Below are 6431 nucleotides of genomic sequence, written 5' to 3'. Positions count from 1 at the left end.
AACCAATTCACTTGCAGATTTGGCTTCTGAGACTGTCTGCTCTGTAGTAAAAAATAAAATGTTGTGTTAGGTTCTGAAGACAGAAGCAAAAAGAGGTTTAGATATTTTCAGACCATTTATCTCCTGAAAAAAAAAAAAGTGATGTACTAAGCAAGCGACAGAATTAGGGGACATATTCCATGTTCCTGTTACATCAATCATTAAAGCTAAGAAGCTCTAGGTCAGGCACCTGGTCCCATAGAAGGCTTCTGCTCTCCAGGAGTCTTTTACATTGAACAACCAGCAGATGAAGCATAGCTTAGTAGATTCTTCTTAAACTAAAGAAAATAATATAGGCAGGAACTAAGATTAAATAGACAAAACTTAACCAGGCTTCTTATTTAAGGATTATCAACGTGTGAAGTGAAAAAGTAGAGATATGAAGAAGCTTTAAAGATATTTGTCAGCAAAATGATGACATTTCTGTTTCAGTGAATATAGTTGCCAGCTACGTCACTAAAACTGTTAATGTAACTGCTCTAAGTCATTTTCTGAGCGGAGAAAAACAATTTCTAAATTAGAAGAAATGTTGAAATCCCTCACAAATAACTTTGACAGAGGAAAAACTGCTGTGTTGTTTTGTTATTCTTTGATTCAATAGATGTGGTTTGTAAAAGAGCACGAGCACGCTGCAGTTGAACTGACAGATTTTAGTCTGTGCATTAGAGAGTTTCTTCAAATGTATGTTATAAGAGTGATACAGCAGCCTTGTCAGTACTATCTGCCTGCAACTGATGCCCAATATGCCTGAAGCAGATGTCCAATAAAATTACCAGAAGCACCAGTAGTTCCCTGTGGTGGCTTTTCTGCCAACAGGGAGAAATGCATTAAAGACAGCCTTTCAACGCTGTTTGTGGGGAAGCACAGCTGCCTTGATGCCAGAAGTACAGGTGTCTGAAATGCCAGCAGTGTCAGCCTTTACAGCCAGACTTTCTGCAGGTAAAATTAAGCTTGTAAGAAGCCATCTTCCCTTACTCTCTAGGTGCAGTGGCACAACAATTGGATGTGTAAGGTAGGGTCTCACACAAGCTCGCAGTACAGGTTCCAGGTGTGTTAAGCCTCTGTCTGTGATTTGGGTTGCACTTCATTTATTGAAATAGCATCCATGATTAATTTGCATCCATCTTAAGGCATTCAATAATTCAAGCAGGGTTATTAGGCAACGCAAACTGGGCAATATGAATATTCTGTCTGAAAGAAGATACTCCCTCATCCCCTTTCTCTGTTGCTACTCCTACCCTCCTTACCGAACTCACAACCACCACGCATGCAGCTAGTGACAGGAGTAAATACACCATACGTTGTTCAGGGGAAGCTGTCGCATTCCTGCAGCAGAAGGCAGCTCTTCTGCACCCCTTCCAAGGACAGAGTGAGTGGAGTGGGAGGGAACCTCATCCCTGAGATGCCAAGTGACAGTCAGGTGTCAGATCTGCATGTGCTATTTCTGACCCCAGCATGGTTTCACTACAGTTCTGAGACAAACCTCTTTCTGTGCTGTGGCTTCTCATCTGAAATACAAGGAAGTCTTTTACAAACAGGGACTTTTTCCATTACTGATGTAAAACTAAAATAAGAAATGCTGGCACTGTGTGGAAGACATGTTGATGGCATCGGATAGCACAGATACAGAGTGAAGACACACTGGATAGCACAAACTGTTGGCCTGCAGTCCAGATCTTTAATTTTAAACACAGCAAATTACACACGATGGCTGCCAGATGGTTTAGCATCATCTTATACGGCTGGTTGAAAAAACAGAATTAATATTTATAAAATTGAGATGATTTCTGCTACTTGAAAGTGTACTAAATTGGAAACTGCCCACTAAGTATATTTTCTGCTAGACCGACTCACGACAGGGCATGGCTGAGCCCCACAGTCACCATGGTGGTGCCTTGGGGAAAGGCTGTGTAAGAAAGAGCAAAAGTATGTGAGAAACAGCCCTGCAGACACCAAAGTCAGAGAAGGAGGAGGTTCTCCAGGCACCCAAACAGAGACTTCCCTACAGCCCCTGGAGGAGACCACGCTGGAGCAGGTGGACATGCCCTGAAGGAGCTGTGGTCCTTGGAGAGTCCACGCTGGAGCAGGTTTATCCTGAAGGACTGCAGCCTGTGGGAAGGAGCCACCCTGGAGAAGAAGAAAAGAGTGCGGAGGAAGAAGAGGCAGCGAGGAGCTGTTATGGACTGACCACAGACCCCATTCCCCAACCCCTATGCTGCTTGGGAGGAGGAGGGAGAGGAGTTGGGAATGAGAGAGTGAAAATGAACATAGAAAAAAGGGGGCCTGTGGGGAAGACCTTGTTTTTATTTGTCTTTCTTTTTCAGCACAGTATTCTGTTTTAATTGGGAATAAATGAAATGCATTTTCTCCAAGTCAGGTCTGTTTTGCTCATGACAGTAATTGGTAAGCAATTTCCCTGTCTTCATCTTGATCCGTGAGCTTTTTCGTCTTCTTTTCTCCCCCATCCTGCTGAGGAGGTGGAATGAGAGAGCAGCTGGGTGGGCATTTGGCAGCCAGCCACGGTCAACCCAGGTTTATCAGTTGTCCTGGCCTTCTTTTTCTCCAGTACTGCAGACTTATTATTTTTAAATACCTCAATGTCATCTTAAAGGTATAAGAGGATAACTCAGCTGTGAAAATGTCATTATTCACCAACTGGTAAAGAGTTAGTTTGCTCATCTAGGGCTTCCATACCCTACTGAAATTAACTGGTGTTCTCTCCTTTCTCTATCTGCTTTTGTTCAGCTATTGTTCCTTTACAAACTTCCCTTGACTCCTTTTATATACGCACATAATACTCACCTCCTGAATGTAAATACTAATTATTTTTCCTTCTAAATAAGAACAACCAGAGATTCCTCCTGAACAATTAAAGAAGTCACAATCATGCTACATACAGGTAAAAAAAATTATCTAAAATTCATTTCTGTTCCAAGATGATGTGCTACTAGATAGGTGTAATTATCCTTCGTGGATACTACTTTCCAAGGAACAGAGCATTCTTTGATTTATATTCCTGAATTTATCAACAGAAGTATGTTTAATACTCCACGGAGCCGCCTTAAATTATGTGGAGCAGACAAAAAGGTTAAGCCTAATTCAGAAAACCTGAGTTCAGCTTTTGCTTCCAGTTATTGTCACAAAATATTGTGGCAGTCAAGACTATCAAAAGATTAATACAGAAAGAATTTAGTACTCTTAAATGTTTTTTGTGAAATTTTGGGGGGGTTGTGAATACATAATCTCTCTGATAACAGGCTGGAAAATTTGGTCTCAAACTTCTTAGTGCAAAACCAGGGGAGTTACCTTTGAGTAAATCTTCAGGTTTAGAGGAATTGCTCTAGGAGGTGTATCTTGTGTCTTAGACAAATCACATCAAGGTGCTGATCTTTAACAACTGTGAAAGAAGCAATATTAGTCTATTAAAGGTCAGTTTGCCAGGCTCATGCAAACAGCACCACTTGCTGTCAAGAACAGTTCACATATTTCACTGGGATATGCTTTTCAAGAATGAGGCCTAGTTTAGTAAGTAAATGAACTTGGAGTAGTGTGCTAGTTTGGGCTGGGATACAGTTAATTTTGCTTTACTATTAAACTGTCTTTATCTCAGCCCACGAGTTTTCTCACATTTACCCTTCCGATTCTCACCCCCATCCCACACGGGGGGAGTGAGTGAGCAGCTGCGTGGGGCTTAGTTGCCAGCTGGGCTTAAACCACGACAAGTACTTAGAATATTTTTCCCCTTTTTTATCTGCTATGGAAAAGAATTTGGTAAAATCTTCATGCTCACTGTTGCACGCTGAAAGTGATTTTTAAGGAATGAGAATTTTTTTGCTGTCATCCCACATCTTCCTGAGACTTTCTACCACTTCAGTGGATATCGTTTTTCTCTAAGAAAATGGAAGTTTGGAACAGATTAGAGACTTCCTTAAAACTCCAGCTCATGAAACTGGAAGATCAGTTGAGGTCTCTATTTCCATCTAAGTATAATGGCTGAGAGGCACCTACTTGGTTTCACAAATGGAATAGGTAAGCTCCACTTCTTAAGCTAGAGAGCACTTTTCTTTTCATGAAATCAAACTTTCAAACAGCTTTGGAACACAAATAACTTTTTTTCCCCTTTGTTTCTTTTCAAATTTTGATCGCAGGTCTGAATCCAATTTTTCAGAGCTTAGAGTTCAAGTGGTTTACAGTGAATGCTGATATGCTGACCTATTACACGATGATGAAAACACTTGAAAAATGCAAAAAAGAAATCTGTAATACATCAGCAAAATTGCCTGGAAACATTGATCTTTACTTTCTAAACTCTCCCAGATTTCCTGTGCCTTTATTTTAATTGCACTTTCTGATTATGCACGTACATTCCTCTTCTAAAATCACTGAAGTTCTGCCTTCCTATCCATAGGCTACAACTTCTTAGTGAAGAGTAAATTCTCTAACATGCATCTTCATCAGTTTTTCACAGTGGAACACACAGTAATACTCTTTGTCAATACTCGGTGAAAAAACACTTGAATTAACGTTGTGCCTACAAATATTTTTTGATATCTTAAAATTTGTCAAGAATTATAGCAGTCAGGAACTGTCTTTGAGATTGCTGTGGTGGTGTGAGACAACTTCGCAGTGCTGCATAGCACAGTGGTGATGAAATTCCTCTTGAGGAATATAAAGTATAAAAGGTCGAAAGATTTTTCCTACGTCTTTCTTTTAAATTAAATTCCATGCTGGTTTTATTTTTTGTGTATTACCTCTCAGGATGTAATACCAAATGCTGATAGCAATATAAAAAGATACAAGTTTCCTTTTTTTGTTTTCTTTGTCCTATCCTATTAACAGATCTTGCTCTCAGCTATTTGGGGTCCTTCTGCTAGAAAAACAGGAGGGAGAAAACAAAACTTCCAGGTTTTTTCAGTCTAACCTCAACAATGTGAAAAACTGGCATTGTGGCTGGCAAAGGTTCAGGTAAAACTTTTTGGCCATTTTTTGCGTGTTCTTTGTTAGGGGTTATTAACCACGATGGGTTACTAGCTAGTAATTCTCTACAAGTAGATGCATATTTATAGGAGTTCTCAGTGGAAATATATTTTAAAGGGAGTGCAGGGTTGCCTTTATCCAGTATATAGAAAACAAAACAGTCTCTTTAGATTTGAAAGACTATTTCATTCCATTTATAAAAATTTTAAAAAAAAAAGAGAGAAAAATTCTGTCCCTCACTTGCTGCATCTACAACGTAGAGTATGCTAGCAAACCACAGCAAAGCTGTGAGTTGCAAACACAGCTGTTCAAGGAGAATTTATCAGTCTGAGGGGAAAGACAGCAGAATTACTAAAGTGCCTTCATGGGTAAATTACATTTCATTTCATGTATTTCTTGGGTTTGAACAAAAGAAGAAAAATGTGGCCTGTCCTGGGCTTCCAGAGTTAGTTGCGTGTCCATCTACAAGCATAGATGCTTATAGACAGCATAGATGTCAATCTATGGGTCATGTGTAGCCTGGGAGATGTGCCCTGGTGCACTGGAGCTGGATCTGCTCCTGTTTTGCGAGGGAACGCGACGCCTTGCGTGCTGTGAACTCCTGTGCCCGTTCACTAATCTCACCGCTTAGATAATCCCAGGCTGTACCCCAGCAAGGACTGACAGATTAGGTGCAATTACTGCTGTCAAATCAAATTATGATTTACTCATTAAATGTAAGATTTCTTTTCAACGCTAGTGGCACTGAGCATGTTGTGTATGTTCTTCAACTTAAATTTGTATAATCACTTCACAAATATTAATTGTTAAATTGTTTCGTTAATACCTTTTGGTGAATTTTATTACATTTAGTGTCCTTCTGAAGGAGGAACAACTTTTATTTACCATCTCTCTTTTTTCCACTTAGGGTGGGGGGAAGGGGATGGTTGCCTTCTGTTTGGTTGGGTTTTTCCAAGGTAAAATAGCACCTGTGTTGTATAAGAGTCCCAGAAAGACAATGATGTCACCTTAACACTTTATAAAGGGCTTCAGTAGCATTAGAATATTACTTAAGTAACCTTAACAACAATTTAGAAACAGTTAATTTTAAGAGGCAGCTAACAAAGTTTGTGAGAACCACTGCAAATTAATTAATAATATTAATAATAATAATAAAAACAATAGAAGAGGAAGAATTACAGGTTAATTGCCATCTAGGCATCTCCTCAGTGTGGGCTATCACAACTCTTACTGATTTTTGCTCTCATTAGCTGACATCAGTAGAACCCTGGTTTGTCCCTATACATATCATGACTTTGGTAGCAGACAGATTTCTGCATGTGTATTGTTTTGTCACTTAAGAAAACAGATATAGGACATAACACAATAATAAGCCACTAATTTACAGGTTTAGTGCTGTGCATTCAGAGTTGCAT

Source organism: Nyctibius grandis, chromosome 2, assembly GCF_013368605.1.
Source record: "Nyctibius grandis isolate bNycGra1 chromosome 2, bNycGra1.pri, whole genome shotgun sequence".
Lineage (NCBI taxonomy): Eukaryota > Metazoa > Chordata > Aves > Nyctibiiformes > Nyctibiidae > Nyctibius > Nyctibius grandis.
This window is presented reverse-complemented; position numbering follows the sequence as displayed.